This window comes from Cupressus sempervirens, chromosome 3, assembly GCF_028749045.1.
Source record: "Cupressus sempervirens isolate cs-2001-9-10 chromosome 3, ASM2874904v1, whole genome shotgun sequence".
Lineage (NCBI taxonomy): Eukaryota > Viridiplantae > Streptophyta > Pinopsida > Cupressales > Cupressaceae > Cupressus > Cupressus sempervirens.
In genome coordinates this window covers 556,687,690-556,707,833 of record NC_143120.1, presented here as the reverse complement: position 1 = coordinate 556,707,833, position 20,144 = coordinate 556,687,690, and the positions used below count along the sequence as shown (strand labels likewise).

The 20,144-nt window shown below is 36.1% G+C and overlaps 1 long non-coding RNA gene across 1 annotated transcript in view; it reads right to left on the bottom strand.

The window, feature by feature from the left end:
* The window catches only part of LOC149567634 (uncharacterized), a 52,545-nt gene extending 32,602 nt beyond the window's left edge, over positions 1–19,943 (bottom strand). The window contains exon 1 of the long non-coding RNA XR_016361641.1: positions 19,844–19,943. This is a non-coding gene — a long non-coding RNA (uncharacterized LOC149567634). The remainder of the gene's footprint in view (positions 1–19,843) is intronic.
* Positions 19,944–20,144: the final 201 nt, after the last annotated feature.

The window sequence follows — 20,144 nt, the reverse complement described above, 5'->3', positions numbered from 1 at the left end:
ATAAAAGAATGCATGATATCATGAATGGTATCCTATGCCATGACTTCATAACATAGAAGAGGGCAGTAGGAAAGTTAATCATCTATTTTGATACTACGATTTTACTAGACATAGCTGTGGCATAGCTCAAGCCTTGTGTTGATCCAAGGAGTATCCGGTGAGGCTATGTAGTGTGCTAGGCACACATAGTTATGATGTAGGATCCCATCATTGCACCGATCCTAGGTGCATTCAATGGGGCTAAACTATGAGACGTTCCCTCTAGCATGGTTATGGTGTAGGCAAGGAGTGGAGCTGAGATGAAGTGCATACTTGGAGCTATGCTATCTGATGCTCCCATTAGCATGGTTGTAGTATAGGCAAGGCGTGGATCCGAGCCGAAGGGTAACCTTGGAGGGTAAGTGTGGTGTGCATCAAGGGTGACTCAGGCAGTCGACCTTCCTCAAGAAGTACGAAGCAATGGAGTCCTCTTTAGTCTCAAGATAAGATAGAGGTGACACATAGTGTTAGCAGCAAAGAAAAATACATTTGGATTATCATGTTTACTTGAGGTTTTCTGATAATACTAGATATTTGTAACCCATTAGCTGCCCATTGGTTGACCTCACCTTTGCAGCCCATTAGCCCATTATATAACCCAATTGTTACTGTCTTTGTGATGTGTGCATACATTAGGAAGGTCCTTATAAAAATTGGATATTTGTAGCCCATTAGCCCAATAGTTGACGTTGTCTTGGTAGCCAATTAGCTCAATGCACTGATATTGCTATTTAATCTTTGTTGCACTATGCATAGTTCATAGTAAGTTGTTGGGTATGTGCAAGTTGCTATAGCATATGTCATGGTTACATAACCCAACTATTATTCTCTTTGTCATGCGTATTGGTAAACAAATTGTTCCTTCTTTTTTATTTAACTCTTAGATGCCCAAATTTATGAACAATATTTGGTTACAATAGTTGGAAAGTTGCTTCTAAAAAGACTAACTTTCCTCTGAATTATTAGGTACAGCTCCCTATTGCAGATTTCCAATGAATTATGTTTGTTTCTAAATCTAAAGCGGGGTATGTTCTTAACCTGAGAACAAGAGAGGTAAACTGAGCCAAACCTATACAAGATTTTAACTCAAGTAAGAAATGATTTTAGAAGATTAATTAAGTTTATGAATTCACACATCTTATGAACTCATAAGACTTAACAATTCAATGGTGCATACTAACTGATACTAAACTGATCTAGTAGGAAACTAATTATAGAGAAAGAAAGATTAACTTGAAGGAAAACAACTAAAGGATCTCTCTTGAACCTACGATGACAATACTTATCATATTTAGTTCACTGTCTCAAAACAAGGGAATGAAGCTTTGTTCATTCCTTGTTTTAATTCAAATAAAAGAGAAAACTTACAATTAACATTCAATAGAGTGGAACAGAAAATAATTGACATAAAATACCATTCAATTGGCTTTGCAACATCAAGTATCTCACACCAAAAATTAGCTGACCTTTTATATCTTTCATTCCAATATATATAGGATTTTGAGATGACCGTTACAAAGGAAGTTTAATTAGTTCATCTCCTCTAAAATGAAAAATGACAAGGAGCTAGTTTGTCTATTACAATGATTACATCAAAATATAAAAGAGGCAGAAAATGAATCACTTTGCCTTCTTTCCTTTTTCTGCTTTTGTCCTATAAGGTTTTGTGGCAACAATAATTGGAATTAATTCTTCATGCCTATGAACATGTGCATTAGTATATCTTAAGAGCCATTTAAAATGTTCTCTTGCAAAATCTTTGACAACACTTAGCCGATCTTGTATTTCATCCATGGCCACATGTACACATCCACCAAGTTTTTGGAGTTTGAAAACTCTATTCTCGTGATCGAAAGATATCTCTGTAAAACTATCTATGAAGTTGGAGAACTTTGTCTGCATGATAGTTACTCCAATGGTTCCCTTTCCTTGCCCACTAGTCTGCGAATCTGTATGCAAACCTCTCAAGAGTTCATAATCTCTATCTTGATCTTTCTTCACTTTAGCTTCAGTTTCCTTAAGCCCTTCTTCTATTGCCAAGATCATTTTGGACTTGAACTACATGCTTTAAAGCCATTTAAATAAGGGTTCATCTCCTTTAGGAAGGATCTTTGCTTCGACAACCTCCTTAGTCTTCATATGAGTGATCATCTTTAGCAGAGAGACACAATCTTCACCCTTTGTTCTCTCCGCGGCCAAGGTGGCTCTATTTGACGAAATGTTATCTTTCTCTATTTCCAGCCTCAATATAGCATTTCCAATTTGTTCTATAATGGAGAGTCCCTCCAACTTAAGTTTCTCGCTCCACTCTCTACCAATTTGCCCAAAGTGTTTGTCTTCTTGGAGCTGAGAGATGAGCACTTGAACATCTGTAGTAGTAGGATTACTAGTAATAGGCATTCCGGAGATGCTTGCCGATGGGGTGACCAATTGCCTGATGAAGCCATTTAGTTCTTGTATTTCTGCCTTCATCTTGACCTTTGACAATTTAAGGCTTTCTAGTTGTCCTTCAATCACCTCATTTGTTGATTTCCATAAGCCAACCTTGGTATCATGTTTGGCTTCCCTGAGATCCACCGAATGCAAGCTAAAATCATCAATTGTCATATCCTCGATTCTTCCCTCTTTCGTAGGCTTTGCTATCTCCATTGTTAGATGCCTTGTTTTAGGATCTTGTCCGAGAATGGACAAGGTCTTCTGCTTCTTGACCTTACTCAGTGATGATCTAGAGCAGATAGCAAGAGATAAGGTATATTTGTTGGGAGCTCCTTCATCTTTCCTTTTTCTCTTCCTATCCAGAGTATCCTCCAAACATGAATCTGTGCCTATCACTTTGGAGGATGTCCCAAGGGAGTCTATGCTAAACATCTTCCTCTTGATCAGAGTGATTAATTTCGCGGTCGAAGAGAAGGGTTTCTTTGGAGCTTGTGAAATGAGCTTTGAAGAATCTTGGTCTTTCTCCGCCTTTAAAGTTTTCTGTGTCGCCTCACCAAATTTAGTGGATTCACTACCACTACTTCCTCCATCTCCTAAGTCCACTATCTACACTTGAAGACTACTCGGCTGGAGAAGTGTGGCACTTATAGATGGAATTGAGCTACTATGAGGCGAGGGGCCCGGAGTGACCGCACCATCTTTTGGATCCTCCACTTTCTTCTTCTCAGCTTCTGGTTGGGTTTCAATCACTGGGAGGGAGCCATCTTGACAAGTTTTAGCTAAAGGAACATTTTTGTTGGGAGGTTGATCACCTCCGCTTGATGCTTGAGCCGGTCATTGAGTGATAGCCAATGTTACACCTAATGTGCCACCTTGAGAGGAAGAGGTCGCTACAACTACTGGAGAAGCTTGAACGGATGTGCTTTTACTTTGACTCCTTCTGGCTGTGGTCCATTCAACCCAATTCTCAGTCCTCTTGATAATCTAGGCCATCATTATATCTAGCTCCTGTCCTGCATCTTCATAAGGTTTGGAGCTGATCAGAGTGCCTCTTAGCTTGGTCAGATAGGTGTTACTATAAATATTCTGACCATCATCTTCTACTCCTTCAACATTAATATTAACTTTATACATCTTCACTTGATCCAACTGTTAGCCTAGCAAAAGCACAATCACAGCTCTTGAATTAATCCTTGCAATCAACCTAGTAGTCTTCAATGGTAGTGATATGTTTGATTACACTTCCAATCTACAATACTTCCCTTGTATATCCATTCGGATCAAACATGGGCCTTAGGACTTCATACATATCCAATTTATATTTCATTTTGAACACTTTTAGCATGTTCTTTGCATCAAAATGGGACTCACAACTGAAAGCTCCTACCTTCATAGGAAACTCATACCCTTTCTTCTTTAAACTCTCGCTCAACACGTTCACTTGGATTGCTTGCTGCACGATCTCAATCAACACAATCATATCGCTAGGATACTCGACAGCTTCAAGGGGAAACCATCAAAAGCTGCAAGACACAAATATGAAAAGGATGATAATTGAATGAAGCAACTCCCAAATTGGCTAATGGCTTCCATGGCTTCAGGGTTGAATCTCCTTTCTGGACATCCCTGTAGCTCCCTGCAAATTCTCATGGTGAATGCATCATTAACTCTTATATACTCTGCATAACTATTATCCAATTATAGACATGGGTAGAACTCATAAGACTTAACACATTATCAGGAAAACTTTCTACCCTTGGGAGGCCTGGCCATAATTGTAAAGAAGCTAACATGTAAATGAGGAAGGAGGGCATATAGAATGTGTTGTAGAATTTTTCCACACTAAGAGCATTGGACAGAATCTTGCTTACCTCGTGAGCTCAATCAATATATTAGGTGTCAGAGTAGATGACTTGCACCAAAAAGAAATATTGCTCAACAAGTTTTAAAGCTTCTACCTCACCTTTCAATTTGTGCAAGAGGACCAAGATGTCAACAATCTCAGGTTTGAAATTAGTCCTGAATAGAGTCTTAGGAACATTACTCTTGGCGCTCTGTGGTTTTTGGAACCATGACTGCATGATTTCCTTTCTCCAAATCATCTTCTTCGTGGAGAACTCAAAAATGGCTCCTCTAAATGTCAAATCTGAAAATTCTTCTCGTTTTGGAATTCGAAGGAAATTCACCATGGTTTGCCTATCAATGGAGATCAACATTGTGTCATATGGAAATATAATTTGTCTAGTGTTTGGGTTGTAATGATTTATGCATTCATAGCTTAATTTCGGAGCCTGAGCTGCAACCGGAAAACTAGTTGTCTCGACTAGCCTGCATCCTCAGAGTTTCATAGTAATGGGATGGATTTGCTCTGAGTTCACTCTCCTTTGAAAATCCTTCATGTCATAAAAATGGCGAGAAATATCCGTGAAATTCTCTAGTGAAGACTTAATTCCATTCAACCTGTTGAAACCCACAAATCTAGTTGCCATCCTATTTGAAAATGAATTTTGAATCCAGAAAAAGAAAAAGTATAACAAATGCACAACTGCTGGCTTTTTGAAAAATTTATGCAAATTAATAGAATAACAGTTCAAGAGAGAGTGATAGTTTGTATAACTGTTCATGTTTCCATCTATATAGGAGTTTCAATTCATCCATTGATCTTCAAAATACGTGCCACATGAATGAATTGAAAGAGAGATCCGTTGAAATAGTAAATGCTTAGTTTTAACGGATATCTTGGTGTCTTTTCATTGTTTCATTGGCCCAATAGTAACTTTCTATATTTTCATACTTACTTTTCCATTTTCCTTTAAGTTTTAGGAAGTTACCAATAGAGTACTCCATGGTAAAATATCCACTGAGTTGAATTTTTCTTAATAGCTCTTTCTCACAATGGTTAGATTATTTCTATTATCATCTTGAGATGTCTTACGCACAAAATGTGAGTCCATTCCACTTACAAACTTGATTTTCTTTAAAATTTGGGAAATTGTCTTCATGGGTTGAAAACCTACCGAGAAGAAGCAATTTCCATTTCTCTGCCTAGGCTTCCCTTTTTAATTAACCTTTAGACTACTGTCTTCTTTGGGTTTAGAAATATCTAAAAGGAGTGCAAAAATTCATCAGGGCCACATCTTTTGTTTCCTTTCCTTCGAAATTTCCTTTTGCGAAAAACTGACATCATGGGTTGAAAACTTGCTCAGGAGAAGTTGGTTTTGAGTTTTCTGCTTGGAATGATCATGAGAATTGTGATGAATCTTGAATGTTTCCTGAGGTAGACAATCGTAAAGGGAACATGAATTTGTCATAGGGCACTTCGCTATTTTCTTACTTTGACCTATATGCATCATTTGGAGCTCTTTGCAAAAAATCATCTTCATGGGTTGAAAACTTGTTGAGGAGAAGATGAAGTCTGAATTTCTGCAAGCTTCTGTTCTTATTGAGAAAATGATAGATCGCAAGCAGATAGAATTCTTGTAAATGATCTTTGAATGAGCAATGTGAATTTCCATCGGATTAGGCACTAACCTACCCACAATATCCCTCTTTCAAAAAGGAGAACCACCCGGCTATGAAATGTGGAGAAGGGGAAAAATGAAAAATCTGATGAAGACTCTTTCCACCCAAGGGGTTGAGACTTACACTCAAACACAAAAAGGAAATTACTAAGACACAAGCAATCACTTTTACTACTCAGGTAGAGGATGAAAAGTGGGGCAACAATGTGTGCATAAGCCAAGTAGGTCCTTACTAAAACATGATATTTGTAGCTCATTAGCCATTAGCCGACTTCGTCTTTGTAGCCAATTAACGCAATGCTGCAACAAATACTTTTCAATCTTCATTGCACTATGCATAGTTGATATTAAGTCATTGGGTAGGTGCAATTTTCTATTGTGTATGCTAGTCCATTAGTCAACCACTTCTATTTAACCCATTAGCCCATTAGCACATTGCACCAAAATTGCTTTCCTATCTTCCATGCTCTATGCATAGTTGATAGTAAAATGTTGGTTAGGTGCAAGTTGCTATTATGTATGTCATGCTTACATAACCCAATTGTTATTTTCTTTGTGATGCGTGCATACGCAAGGTAGGTCCTTACTAAAACATGATATTTGTAGCCCATTAGCCCATAAGTCGACATCATCTTTGTAGAGCCCATTAATATGATGCACATAAATTGTTTTTTAATCTTCATTGCACTATACAAGTTGAAAGTAAGTGTTTGGGTAGGCACAAGTTGCTAATGTGTATGGCATGCTTATATAACCCAATCGTTATTGTCTTTGTGATGCATACATATGCCAATGGGTCCTTACAAAATGTGTAACTAGATATATTATTGGTTTCTAGATATCCTATTGGCATCAAGAATTATTTTAGTTCTCTCTCCTATGAATGCTTTTAGGAGCAAGGGTTGTTTGTGAGAGGTAGATAGTGATTCGAAGGATCAATAACTTGGTGTAGTGTTGTGGTTTGTTTGTTTACTTGTTGGAGAGTGTTCCCAAAGGTAGTGGGACCTTGTGGTTTTGTAACCTAAAACTTGATATTTATAGCCCATTAGTGCAATGCACCAACATTGTTTCCATCTTTGTTGCACTATACAGAGTTGATAGTAAGCTCTTGAGTAGGTGTATGTTGCTAGTGTATGTCATGCTTTCATAACCCAACTATTACTATATTTATGGTGCATGCATATGCTTGGTAAGTTCTTAAAAAAATATGTATCTCAATAGATTCTTGGTTTCTAGAGATCTTATTGGCATCAAGAATTGTTTCAGTTTTCTCTCCTCTGAAGGCATCTAGGAGAGAAGGTTGTTTGGGTGAGGAACAAACTGATTGGAGCCAAGGTTGTTTATGTGGGGAACATAGTGATTTGAAGGATCAGTAACTTGATGTAGTATTGCGGTTTGTTAGTTTACTTGTTGGGGAGTGTTCCCAAAGCTGGTGGTACCTTGTGTCTTTGTAAACTAAAACTTGATATTTGTTAGTCCATTAGCGCAATGTGCCAACATTGTTTTTCCATCTTCATTGCACTATGCATATTTGATAGTAAGTTGTTGAATAGGTGCAATTTTCTATTATGAATGTCATGCTTACATAACCTAATTGTTATTGTCTTTTTAACTAATAATGTGATGATTTAATATTACCTAACTATGTCCAAGGCATCTACATGCTAGAGGTATCTCTTCACCTACTAGGCTGCCTACATACCTGTATCCATGGGATCAACACCCTTGAACTGTTCCCATTTGATATGTAGTTCTGGTTTCTAATTGTTTTGATATAACTATTGTGGGAATGGAATCCTTTTGAGATTTTTTATCCATCCTTATTAGTCCTTCTCTATCATATACCCTCTCAAGCGAATCTAGCAGCATTCCTAAACATCCTTTATAACTATCAACAATCTTTACCTTAATTAATGTTATAGTTAGATAATGTTAAAGGCTTTACCTTCATGCATGTGTCCATCTCCCTTCCATTTTATGGTATTGTATCAAGTTCTCTAGGGGTTGTGTGTTTTCAGTCAATGTTTTGATTTTCATTAAATTTTACCAAAGGTTTGGCAAACTCAGCCTATTGGAAACTATCATTTTATAAGAAAACTAATAATAAAAAATTTTCATGAGTAGCTAATTGGTTAGCAAGGTATCTTTTTCTTAAACATGTTGCTTCATCTAACCTATTTAGTTTTCTAGCAAGATAAAAGAGTGCATGATATAATGAATGATATCTTATAACCTAACTCCATAACATAGAAAAAGGTCAATAGGAAAATTAATCATCTACTTTCAAACTAATTTTACTAGACATAGGGGTGGTATAGGTCAAGCCTTGTGTCAATTTGATGTAGGATCTTGTCATAGGATCAATCCAAGGTGCATCCAATAGGGCTAAGTTATGAGATGTTCCCTCTAGCATGGTTGTGGTATAGGCAAGGTGTGGAGTTGAGCCGAGGTGCAAAATTGGGGCTATGCTATGTGATGTTCCTACTAGCATGGTTTTGGTCTAGGCAAGACATGGATCCAAGCTGAAGGGTAACCTTGGAGCGTAAGTGTGGTGTGAATCAAGGGTGGCACAGGTAGTAGGTCTCCCTCAAAGAGGGATGAAGCTGCGAAGTCCTTTTCGTTGCTCTCAACATGAGATAGCGGTGACACATAATGTTCACTGTGAAGAAAAATTGATTCACCTTATCATGTTTAGTTGAGGTTTTTTGGAAATACTTGATATTTGTAACCCATTAGTCAACCTCCTTTTTGTTTCCCATTAGCTGATTAGCACAATGCACTGACATTGCTTTCCTATCTTTACTACACTATGTATAGTTGATAGTAAGTTGTTGGGTAGGTGCAAGTTACTATTGTGTACGTCATGCTTACATAACTCAATTGTTATTGTCTTTTTGATGAATATATATATGTGTGTGTGTGTGTGTGTGTGTGTGTGTGTGTTAGGTCCTTACAAAAACTTGATATTTGTAGCCCATTAGCCTAATAGCTGACCTCATCTTGATAGCCCATTAATGTGATGCACTAACATTGCTTCTTAATCTTCATTGCACTATGCATAGTTCATAGTAATTTGTTGGGCATGCGAAAGATGTTATTGTGTATGTCATGCTTACATAATCCAACTATTATTCTCTTTATCATGTGTGTATTAGCTAAGTAGGTCATTAACAAAACATGATATGTGTAGTCCATTAGCCCATTAGCCGACTTTGTCTTTGTAGCCCATTAGCACAATGCAACGACATTGCTTTTCAATCTTCATTGCAATATGCATAGTTGATAGTAAGTTGTTGGGGTGCAATTTTCTATTGTGTATGTCGTTACATTACCCAACTATTATTTTCCTTGTGATGCGTGCATACACCATGTAAGTCCTTACTAAAACTTAACATTCGTAGCTTATTATCCCATTAGTCAACTACTTCTATTTAACCCATGAACCCATTAACACATTGCACAAAAATTGTTTTCCTATCTTCATTGCACTATGTAATGCACAAACATTGTTTTTCTATCTTTGTTGTATTTTGCGTTACTTGATAGTAAGTATTTTGATAGGGGTGGGACCTTGTGTCTTTGTAAACTAAAACATGATATTTGTAGCCCATTAGCATAGTGCACCGACATTTTTTTTTCATCTTCGTTGGACTATGCATAGTTGATAGTAAGCTCTTATGTAGGTGTATGTTGCTATTGTGTATATCATGATTACATAACCCAAGTGTTATTGTATTTACGATCCATGCATATGCCTTGTAGGTTCTTAAAAAATGTGTATCTCGATAGATTCTTGGTTTGGAGATCTTATTGACATCTAGAATTGTTTTGTTTTCTCTCCTATGAAAGAATCTAGGAGCGAAGGTTGTTTGGGTGAGGAACATAGTGATTGGAAGGATCAATAACTTGGTGTATTATTGCCGTTTGTTGGTTAACTTGTTGAAGAGTATTCCCAAAGCTAGTAGGGCCTTGTGCGTTTATAAATTAAAACTTGATATTTGTAGCCCAACGGCCCATCAACACAATGTACTGACATTGCTTTTCTATCTCTCTTGCACCATACATAGTTGATAGTAACTTGTTGGGTAGGTGCCAGTTGTTGTTGTCAATGTCATTCTTAAATAGCCCACCTGTTATTGTCCTTGTGATGCATGCATAAATCAGTTGATTTTTACAAAAAAATGATATTTGTATCCCATTAGCCCATTAGCCAACCTCATCCTTATAAGTCATTAGCTCATTAGCACAATGCACTAATATTGTTTTTCTATGTTCGTTGCACTATGCATAGTTGATAGTTTAAGCTAGTGGGTAGGTGCAAGTTGCAATTATGAATCTCATGTGTAACTGTTATTGTCTTTGTTAACTTATAGTGTGATGATAATGATTAAATATTACCTAACTATGTCCAAGGCCTTTGCATGCTAGAGGTATCTCTTCACCTACCAGGCTGCCTACATACTCGTATCCACAGGATCAAGATCCTTGAACTGCTCCCATTGGATATGTAGTTCTGGATTCTAATTGTTTGGATGTAATTGGCATGGAAATGGAATCCTCTAAATATTTTTTATGCATCCTTATCAGTCCTTTTGTATCATAAACCCTCACGAGTGAATCGAGCGACATTCCTAAACATCCTTTACAACTATCAAAAGTATATACCATAATTGAGGTTATAGATAGATAATGTTAAATATTTTTCCTACACACGTGTCCTATCTCCCTTCCATTTTATGCTATTGTATCAAGTTCTCTTGGGGTTGTGTGTTTTCAATCAATGTTTTGATTTGCATTAAATTTTACCAATGATTGAGCAAAGTAAGCCTATTGGAAACTATCGTTTTATAAGAAAAAAAATAACAAACTGTCATGAATAGCTAATTGGTTAGTATGGTATCTTGTTTCTAATCAACTTGCTTCATCTAACCTATTTAGTATTTGTAGTCCATTATCGGAATGCATCAACATTTCTTTTCCATCTTCATTGCTCTAAGCATAATTAATAGTAAGTTGTTGAGTAAGTGTAAGTTGCTATTGTGTATGTCATACTTACATAACCCAATTGTTATTTTATTTTTGATGTGTGGATACACCAGGTCGACTAATAGGCTAATGGGCTACAAATATTAAATTTTTGTAGGGACCAACCTGGCATATGCACACATCTCAAATAAAAGAACAGTTGGGTTATGTAAGCAAGACATACACAATAACAATTTTCACTTACCCATTAGCTTACTATCAACAATGCATATTGCAACGAAGATAGAAAAGCAATTTCGGTGCATTTGGCTATTGGGCTACAAAGGCGAGGTTGGTTAATGGGCTAATGGGCTACAAGTATCCAATTTTTTATAGACCTACCTGACGTATACACACAAACAAAGACAATTATAGTTGGGTTATGTAAGCATGACATATACAATAGCAATTTGCACCTACCCAACAGCTTACTATAAACTATGCATAGTACAAGGAAGATAGAAAAGCAATGTTGGTGCTTTTCACTATTAGGCTACAAAAATGAGGTTGGTTAATGGGCTAATGGGTTACAAGTATCAAATTTTTGAATGGACTTACCTGGCGTATGCACACATCACAAAGAAAATAACAATTGGGTTATGTATGCATGACATACACAATAGCAATTTGCACCTACCCAACAACTTACTATCAACTATGTATAGTGCAATGAAGATAGAAAAGCAATGTTAGTGCATTGCGTTAATGGGCTAATGGGCTACAAAGATGAGGTTGGCTAATGGGCTACAAATATTAAGTTTTTGTAATGACCAACTTGGCATATGCACATATCTCAAAGAAAAGAATACTTGGGTTATGTAAGCATGACATACACAATGGACACTTCCACCTACCCATTAGCTTATTACCAATAATCAATAGTGCAACGAAGACAAAAAAGCAATGTCGGTGTATTTTGCTATTGGGCTACAAAGACAAGGTTTCTTAATGGGCTAATAGGCTAATGGGATACAAATACATATTTTTTGTAAAGACCTACCTAGTGTATGCACGCATCATACCGAGTTCCACCTACCCACCAGCCTACTATCAACAATGCATGCTGCAAACAAGATAGAAAAGCAATGTCGGTGCCTTTTTCTATTGGGCTACAAAAACAAGGTTGGTTAATGGGCTAATGGGCTATAAGTATAATTTTTTTGTATGGACCTACCTAGCGTATGCATGCATCACAAAGACAATAACAATTGGGTTATGTATGCATGACACACAATATCAATTTGCACCTACCTAACGACTTACTATCAACTATGCATAGTGCAACAAAGAAAGGAAAAGAAATGTCGGTGCACTGTGCTAATGAGCTAATGGTCTACAAAGAAAAGGTCGACTAATGGGCTAATGGGATACTAATATATAATTTTTGTAAAGATCTACCTAGCATATGCACACATCACAAAGACAATAATTGTTGGATTATGTAAGCATTACATACATAATAACAAATTCCACCTACCCTTCAGCTTACTATCAACAATGCATAGTACAACAAAGCTAGAAAAGAAATGTTGGTGCATTTCGCTATTGGGCTAAAAAAATGAAGTAGGTTAATGGGCTAATGGGCTACAAGTATCAAATTTTTGTATGGACCACCTGGCGTATTCACACATCACAAAGACAATAACAGTTGGGTTATCACAATAGCAATTTCCACCTACCCAACAACTTACTATCAACTATGCATGGTGCAACAAATATAGAAAAGCAACGTCGATGCATTGTGCTAATGGACTAATGGGCTATAACGACAAGGTCGACTAATAGGCTAATGGGATACTAATATATAATTTTTGTAAAGACCTACCTAGCATATACATGCATCACAAAGTCAATAACTGTTCGTTTATGTAAGCATGACATACATAATAGAAAATTCCACCTACCGATCAGTTTACTACCAACAATGCATAGTGCAACGAAGATAGAAAACCAAAGTCGATGCATTTTTCTACTAGGCTACAAAGACGAAGTTGGTTAATGGGTTAATGGGCTACAACTATCAATCTTTTGTATGTACCTACCTAGCGTATGCACGCATCACAAAGACAATAATAGTTGGGTTATATAAGTATGACATACACAATAGCAATTTGCACCTACCCAATAGCTTACTATCAACTATGCATCCACCTACCGATCAACTTACTATCAACTATGCATCCACCTACCGATCAACTTACTATCAACAAGGCATAGTGCAACGAAGATAGAAAACCAATGTCGGTGCATTTTTCTACTAGGCTACAAAGATGAAGTCGGTTAATGGGTTAATGGGCTACAACTATCAATTTTTTGTATGTACCTACCTAGCGTATGCACACATCACAAAGACAATAACAGTTGGGTTATGTAAGTATGACATACACAATAGCAATTTGCACCTACCCAATAGCTTACTATCAACTATACATCGTGCAACGAAGATAGAAAAGTAATCTCGGTACATTTCACTATTGGGATACAAAGACAAGGTCCCTTAATGGGCTAATGGGTTACAAGTATCAAATTTTTGTATGTACTTACCTGGCATATGCACCTATTAGAAAGACAATAACACTTGAGTTATGCAAGCATGTAATACACAATAGCAATTTGCACCTACCCAACAACTTACTATCAAGTATGCATAGTGCAACGAAGATAGAAAAACAATGTTGGTGCACTACACTAATGGGCTAATGGGATACATAGACAAGGTCAACTAATGGGCTAATGGGATAAAAAAATATAATTTTTGGAAAGACCTATCTAGCATATATAGGCATCACACAAACAATAGCTGTTGGGTTATATAAGCATGACATACATAATAAAAAATTCCACCTACCCATCAGCTTACTATCAACAATGCATAGTGCAGTAAAGATAGAAAAAAAATATCAGTGCATTTCGCTATTGGGCTACAAAGACGAGGTCAGTTAATGGGCTAATTGGCTACAAGTATCAAATTTTTGTATGGACCTACCTAGCGTAGGCACACATCAAAAAGACAATAATAGTTGGGTTATGTAAGCATGAAATACAATAGCAATTTGCACCTACCCAACAACTTACTATCAACTATGCATAGTGCAACAAAGTAAGAAAAGCATTGTCGGTGCACTGTGCTAATGGGAAAATTGGCTACAAAGACAAAGTCAACTAATGGGCTAATGGGATACTAATATATATAATTTTTGTAAAGACCTACCTAGCATATGCATGCATCACAATGACAATAATTGTTGGGTTGGGACATAGAAAAGCAATCTTGGTGCATTGAGCTAATTGACTAAAGAGATGCAAAGATGAGGTCAACTAATGGTCTAATGGAATACAAATGTCAAATTTTCGTAATGACCTAGATGGTGTTTGCATGCATCACAAAGACAATAAGAGTTGGGTTATGTAAGAATGATATACACAATATCAACTTCCACCTACCCAACAACTTACTATCAACTACACATAGTGCAACGAAAATAGAAAAACAATGTGAGTGCATTGCATTAACAGGCTAATGCGCTACAAAGATGAGGTGGACTAATATATAATTTTTGTAAAGACAATAACTGTTGGGTTATGTAAGTATGAAATACACAATAGCAAATTCAACCTACCCATCCACTTACTATCAACTATGCATAATGTAAAGAAGATAGAAACAAATTATCGATGCACTACACTAAAGGGCTAATTGGCTTGAAAGACGAAATCAACTAATAGGCTAATGGGCTAAAAATATCAATTTTTTGAAAGGACTAACCAAGAGTATGCACGCATCAACAAAAACAATAATAGTTGGGTTATATGCATGACATCACAATAGCAATTTGCACCTACCCAACAATTTACTATCAACTATACATAGTGCAATGAAGATAGAAAAGTAATGTCAATGCATTGTGTTAATGGGCCAATGGGCTACAAAGACAAGGTCAACTAATGGGCTAATGGGCTACAAATATTAAGTTTTTGTAGGGAGCAACTTGGAGTATGCACGCATCTCAAAGAAAAGAATACTTGGGTTATGTAAGCATGACATACACAATGGGGACTTCCACCTACCCATCAGCTTATTACCAATAATCAATAGTACAACGAAGACAAAAAAGCATTGTTGATGTATTTCGCTATTGGGCTATAAAGACGAAGTCGGTTGATGGGCTAATAGGCTAATAGAATACAAAAATATAATTTTTGTAAAGACCTACTTAACATTTGTACGCATCACAAAATCAATAACCGTTGAGTTATGTAAGCATGACATACATCATAGCAAGTTCCACCTACCCATCAGCTTACTATCAACAATGCATAGTGCGACGAAGATAGAAAAGAAATGTTGCTGCATTTTGCTATTGGGCTACAAAGAAGAGGTTGGTTAATGGGCTAATGGGCTACAAGTATCAAATTTTTGAATGGACCTACCTAGCGTATGCATACATTGCAAAGACAATAACAGTTGGGTTATGTAAGCATGACATACACAATAGCAATTTGCACCTACCCAACAACTTACTATCAACTATGCATAGTGCAACGAAGATAGAAAAAAAATTTCAGTGCACTACGCTAATGGGCTGATGGGCTAAAGAGACAAGGTCGACTAATGGGCTAATGGGATACTTATATTTTTTGGAAAACCTACCTAGCTTATGCACGCATCACAAAGACAATAATTTTTGGGTTATGTAAGCATGACATAAATAAAAGAAAATTCCACTTGCCCATCGGCTTACTATCAACAATGCATAGTGCAACGAACATAGAAAAGCAATGTCAGTGCATTCTGCTATTGGGCTACAAAGACAAGGTCGGTTAATGGGCTAATGGGATACAAGTATAAATTTTTTGTATGGACCTACTTGGCATATGCACGCATCACAAAGACAATAACAGTTGGGTTTTGTAAGCATGACATACACAATAGCAATTTGCACCTACCTGATAGTTTACTATCAACTATGCATAGTGCAATGAAGATAGAAAAGCAATGTCGGTGCACTGTGCTAATGGGCTAATGGGCTACAAAGACAAGGTTGAGTAACGGGCTAATGGGATACTAATATATAATTTTTGTAAAGACCTACCTAGCATATGCATGCATCACAAAGATAATAACTGTTGGGTTATGTAAGCCCAACATACATAATAGTGAATTCCACCTACCTATCAGCTTACTATCAACAATGCACAATGTAACGAAGATAGAAAAGCAATGTCAGTGCATTTTGTTATTGGGCTACAAAAATGGAGTCGGTTAATGAGCTAATGGGCTACAAGTATCAAATTTTTGGTATGGACCTACCTGATGTATGCATGCATCACAAAGATCATAACAGTTGGACTATATAAGAATGACATACACAATAGCAATTTACCTACCCAATAGCTTACTATCAACTATGCATGGTGCAACAAATATTGAAAAGCAATGTTGATGCATTGCGCTAATGGACTAATGAGCTACAAAGACAAGGTAGACTAATGGCCTAATGGGATACTAATATATAATTTTTGTAAGAGCTACCTAGTGTATGCACGCATCACAAAGACAATAACTTTTGGTTTATGTAAGCATGACATATATAATAGCAAATTCCACCTACCCATCAACTTACTATCAACAATGCATAGTGCAACGAAGATAGAAAAGAAATGTTAGTACATTTCGTTATTGGGCTACAACTATCAAATTTTTGTATATACCTACCTGGCATATGCATGCATCACAAAGACAATAACAATTGGGTTATGTAAGTATGACATACACAATAGCAATTTGCATCTACCCAACAACTTGCTATCAACTATGCATCATGCAGTGATGATAGAAAAACAATGTTGGTGCATTTCACTATTGGGCTACAAAGATGAGGTCCTTTAATGGGCTAATGGGCTATAAGTATCAAATTTTTGTATGGACCTAATTGGCATATGCATGCATCACAAAGGTAATAATAGTTGAGTTATGTAAGCATGCAATGCATAATAGCAATTTGCACCTACCCAAGAACTTACTATCAAATATGCATAGTGCAATGAAGATAGAAAAGCAATGTCAGTGTAATTCACTAATGGGCTAATGGGCTATGTAGATAAGATCAACTAATGGGCTAATGGGTTACAAAGATATAATTTTTGTAAAGGCCTACCTAGCATATGCACACATCACACAAGCAAGAACTGTTGGGTTATGTAAGCATGACATACATAATAGCAAATTCCACCTACCCATCAGCTTACTATCAACAATGCATAATGCAACAAAGATAGAAAGGCAATGTCGGTGCATTTCGTTATTAGGCTACAAAGATGAGGTCAGTTAATGAGCTAGTGTGCTACAAGTATCAAATTTTTGTATGGACCTAACTAGCATATGTACGTATGCATCACAAAGAAAATAATAGTTGGGTTATGTAAGCATGACAAACACAATAGCAATTTGCACCTACCCAACAACTTACTATTAACTATGCATAGTGCAACAAATATAGAAAAGCAATGTTAATGCATTGCGCTAATGGACTAATGGGCTACAAAGAAAAGGTTGACTAATGGGCTAATGGTATACAAACATATAATTTTTGTAAAGTCCTACCTAGCATATGCACGCATCACAAAGATAATAACTGTTGGGTTTTGTAGGCATGACATACATAATGGAAAATTCTACCTACCCATCAGCTTACTATCAACAATGCATAGTGCAACAAAGATGGAAAAGCAATGTCGGTGCATTTCACTATTGGGCTACAAAGACGAGGTTGGTTAATGGGTTAATAGGTTTCAAGTATCAAATTTTTGTATGGACCTACCTGGCATATGCACTCATCAAAAAGGCAATAACAGTTGGGTTATGTAAGCATGACATACACAATAGCAATTTGCACCTACCCAATAGATTACTATCAACTATGCTTAGTGCAACAAAGTAAGAAAAGCAATGTCGGTGCACTTTGCTAATGGGCAAATGGGCTAGAAAGACAAAGTCGACTAATGGGTTAATGGGATACTAATATATAATTTTTTTTAAAGACCTACCTAGTGTATGCACATATCACAAAGACAACAACTGTTGGGTAATGTAAGCATGACATACACAATAGAAACTTGCACCTACCGAACAATTTACTATTAATAATGTATTTTGCAACAAATATAGAAAAGCAATGTTAGTGCATTAAGATAATGGGCTAATGGGATACAAATATCAAATGTTTCTAAAGATCTATTGCACCCATCACAAAGATAATAACAGACAGTTTATGTAACCATGACATACACTATAGCAACTTGCACAACCCAACAACTTACTATCAACTATGCATAATGTAATGAAGATAGAAAAAGTTTGTTGATGCACTATGCTAATGGGATGATAGGTAGGAGCTCATTTGTAGTGTGATGAAGCAGTAAAACACATTTTTGAATTTAGCAAGCAAGAGAAAATTAGCTGATTACTAGATTACCAAAAATCCTGACAAGGGCAACAAACTAGCCTAGTTATTTGTCTGCAATATTGTGACCAAGAACCACCAAAAACTGAAGTATATTTTCCCCTTCAATTAAAGACACTTTTCATTATTTAAAAAAAAAAATTAAAAAAACAAAGGAATAATTGTCAATTGTATGAGTTCTCAAGAAAATGTTGAATCAAATTATAAGTGAAAGTATGATAAAGCACATCCACCTAGGAGGTCTCACTTAAAAGCATAATGACATTGATTTAATATCATATAAAATAGACTTTGCTCTTGATTTTTGACATAGAAGACAACAACAAATAAGAAAAAAAAATATCCACATACAAGAAACCTTTAGGGTCCATTTGGTTCCTAGAAGATGATAGGAATTGGCCTTTTCAAAATCCGGATTTGAAAATTTTTGAATTTGTTTCAAAATTGGCAAAATGGAATTAGCTTACCGGACTTCCAATTTTGCCTCAAAACCAGATTTTCCAACTTCCTACTAGCAAGTAGGAATTGAAAATCAAAACCTGGTTATGTTTTTTAAGGAGTGTAAAAACAATAGATTGGACTACTTTTTGAAATTTGCCTTCAACTCCAAGCTTACGCATAAAAATGTGTCTTCACACACATCTTTCGAGTGAAACAAACGGTTCAAGTAAAATCCCAAAAATCGGAATGAAGATTTGCAAAACCTTGATTTGGCTAAACCAAGGTTTGTAGAAATCCAGGTTTTTTAAATTCCACGAACCAAACAGACCCTTATAGACCATTTTAAAGACTCATTCAAGGAAAAAAACCAACCCAGTTTTCACCAAAAGGGAAAAATATATGAGTGTAATTGCATATTTTATTTCATATTTTCCCCATTTTGGAATGCTATTGACAATGAAACCACCATATCTAGAACACACCTTGGAACCTTTTGTCTTCTTTGGGGCCAATGTTATCAAGCGTGTTTCCGAGTTATACAACATCATTGTGCCACAACTGGTATGACAAAAAGAAAGAATTAGACATTAGAGAATTTCAAAATAAACTATGTAAATGTATTTGTTAGAAAGTATGGATGATCAATTCCATATGCTTTATCCCTCAATGGATCCTTAACAGGGATTAACATTCATATTTGAACCAAAACCATTCAAAACTATCTTAAAGACCATATGACATTAATTTGAACTTTTAACAGATGCATTACAAATTTACAACATAGAAACATTAGAGATACTTCAAATGAATTGCCCATCTATATTCATGATCGAGAATGAACAAATCTTTAAGAAACTGAAGCAAAATTTCATTTTCTTGAATAAAAAGATTGAAAAGTATCATAGTTTGAAATCTTACTTCTCACATTTAACCTGATTCATAGGACCACCACTGGGCACAATCAATATGGTGCCATAAAAGGAGAAATTTTCTCTGCCATGGTTTGGACATGACCCCTAAAAGTTAACAATCAAAAGATGCTCATCAATATCCTGTATTATCTAATTTGTTCTTGTATATGAATTTCTAAATTATGTAAAAGAAAATATGCAGCTGATCTGTCATATTATATATTGTAAAGGAAAAAAATCACTAGTGATCATTGATAATATTTAGCTATTGCATAACTAAACTATGCAAAACAGAATCTGCAACCAAT